The sequence below is a fragment of the Fukomys damarensis genome, unplaced genomic scaffold, assembly GCF_012274545.1.
Source record: "Fukomys damarensis isolate Sample0158 unplaced genomic scaffold, DMR_v1.0_HiC HiC_scaffold_39, whole genome shotgun sequence".
NCBI lineage: Eukaryota > Metazoa > Chordata > Mammalia > Rodentia > Bathyergidae > Fukomys > Fukomys damarensis.
Window position 1 is genome coordinate 127,844,773 of NW_022900951.1, and position 2,820 is coordinate 127,847,592.

The following is a 2,820-nucleotide window of genomic DNA, read 5'->3' on the forward strand; positions in this document are numbered from 1 at the left end:
CTTTAACATACACTTTAATGGGGTGGGTTTTGATGCTTTTCCTCCCATGTCTACTCCATTATGATGAAAATCATTTACCAAGCACTTTTAGGAACAATTGGAGTTCTCTCAAATGAACACGTAACCATTCATAGTTTTGAGTCTTTTGAGTCACAAGGAGCTTTCAGAAGGAACAGCATGGGCTTTCACTAAATCAACCAACAACCATCCGTATTTCCTTGGATAAATCACTTTTGCATGGATTTTTTGTAAGCTTTTTATTATTGTCATTATCTCTCTTTTTATCTTTCTTTTGTTTCATAGATCTCTTTTTATCTTTCAAATGGGACAAAATATTTCTTCATTCAAAGTCTTTTCATATCAAAAGTGTGTCTCTGTAGCCCTTTAAATATCTGTGTCCATTTCATTTACTATAAAGTGTCTATTAAAATCTTCGGATGCAGCTGCTTGAATTTTAAAGTGCCCCCCCTTCTTTTCTCCATTGTTAGATTGTTATGTTTTCAATTTGACTTGCTTCCAACAGAGTTCTAACTAAACTTGAATTAGTGTTCTTATCTTTTAACAAGCAGTAGAGATTAAGAACATGTTACCCCTATAATTACAATTCAAGAACATACAATGCACAAGAAATGTTTTAAGCACACCAATTCAACATCAACTCAAATTGGAAACCAAAAGTACCTTCATGAATTAGCTAAGATGTTTAATTTGAGTTTTCTAGTAAAACCTTCTCATGGCCCGCAGAGCGAGGTCACAGTTTTAAAATTTTGACTATGCGGCCCCAGGCTGGAATTGGTTTGGTTTCTAGATGTTTGTAGGCAGCATCAGGTTGGTGAGGGTGAGCAAGAATGGTCTTGGGGTTCCTAAAAGAGACCAACCCATGTCTCTTTGTATTTTCCCTGCAGGTGCAGTGTGCAGCTGCTGCCATCGGGGCTTTTACACAGTGTGTGGTCCCTGTGCTTGGATCTCGAGCACTCCTAGTGCATCACTTGGATCTCTGGCACTTTCCCAGCTGTTTTCATTCCATTTATTTGCTCGCAGTAGGGATGGAGTTTTAGCTCAATGGTTCCACCACCAGCCTCGCTAAGTGCAATGTCCCGAGTTCCATCCCTGGTACCGGAAAGAAAAAAAAGAATATTTGCTTGCAATCACATATTTTTCTGTTCCCAGGTTTGTCCAACCCGGGTATGGGTTTTGTTTGACTCCCCCTGAGTCTAATTACTTGGTACTCCCCTTTGGCTCACTCTCATTACAGGCCTGTCTTTTGAGTTGTGAGAGAGCAGTTCCTGCCACGGGCCACCCTTGCATTCCACTTGGGGTTGTAGGCGTCTTCTGACTCCTCCTGAGTTGGAGTATTCAGTATACCCGGTGAGGTGATCCGTCTCCGCTTTTGGCCTAATGAGATGGGTTTCTCCCTAGGCCCCAAGACCTTACTGTGGTACCATACCACGCTGTTGTTCCAGGATCATCCTGAATCCAATCAGGTTCTTTTTCATTGCGGGGTTCCGGGGTGGCGTTGCTTCAGTGTTGCAGGTGAAATGATTCCCTCCCTAGCTGAAGTCTCACCCGGTGGTGCCAGAGGTCTCAGGATTCCTGTAGTCAGCCCTGTCTCAGGCCAATTCCTTTGTGGGCCTCAGAAATGTGGCAGTATTCCAAGAGAGAGTAGAGACAATTAGGATCTGGGAGGATTCTTTTCAGGTTTAAACTGTACACTGACTCAACAGGATCCTGTCCAAAGGAAAGCAGTGAGCAAAGAGAAGTTCCAGCTTTTATATATTTGATCAAGTGGGGAGGGTGGCCTTTCCAGTGATGCGAAACTGGGCAGTGGCATTGTAGGGAGCACACCGAAGCTAACAAAAAGCAATTTAGTCACAGCTCACACTATGAGAGTTTTATTCCCTGTGAATCTTGTTGAGAACAGGGCATCATGAATTTCTTTATAGGACGTAGTTGCCAATCGCAAGTGTATCTCTTTTGGGGGGGCAGTAAGGGAGATGGAACTCAGGACCTTGCATTTGCCAGGCAGGCATGGTGCCACTGAGCTATATCCCCTGCCCTCATCTGTATCTTTTAAGGGCACACAGTTCTTGCAGTTTTCAAAGACTTCATTTACAGGAACATAACTGCCTGCCCTATTTGTATCAGTGGAGGGGGGCACCTTGAAGGAAGGCAGATTCCTGAGAAATCAGGTCCTCACTGAACTCTGTTAGCCAGAATCTTGTTTACTTTATGTGTAGCGGAACAAGGATTTACAGCTCTGTGCAGGTGGGTTGTGGTGTTGGTCAGAGGTGTGCGTGTGTAGGGAAGTACTATCCAAGGCTTATTTTACTTTAAGTCCTGTTTCAACAAATCTTTGTCCCGCACACCTCCCCACAAGTCTTCCCACCACATTCTTCCCCGGCACAGTACACAGAGGTGGTCATGATGGGGGCTGAATTGAGTCCTCCTACTTTGAGGGGCACCTCTCCTCCCCGACATGTTCAGACTGTTACACCAAGAGCCTCCATTACCTCTTTGTGCTCCATCCCTGCCAAGGGCTCCATTCACCTCCATGCTTTCTTTTGACCGGTATATATTGCCTTTGTGGACAATCAATGTTTTTTGTGTTAAGAAAAACTCATGACAGAAACAAGAAGCCTTTCTTCAAGGACATTCACCCAGCAACTCTCTTTGTACTCTGCGACAGCTGTCACTTACAAATGAACCAAATTTCTGATGAGAGGGAAAGGACTTTGCTCCCCCTCCCAGTCGTGCCTCACATGAGACTTCACTCGCTATGTGACAGTTCGATCCATTGTAATCTACTGACCCCGAACCACA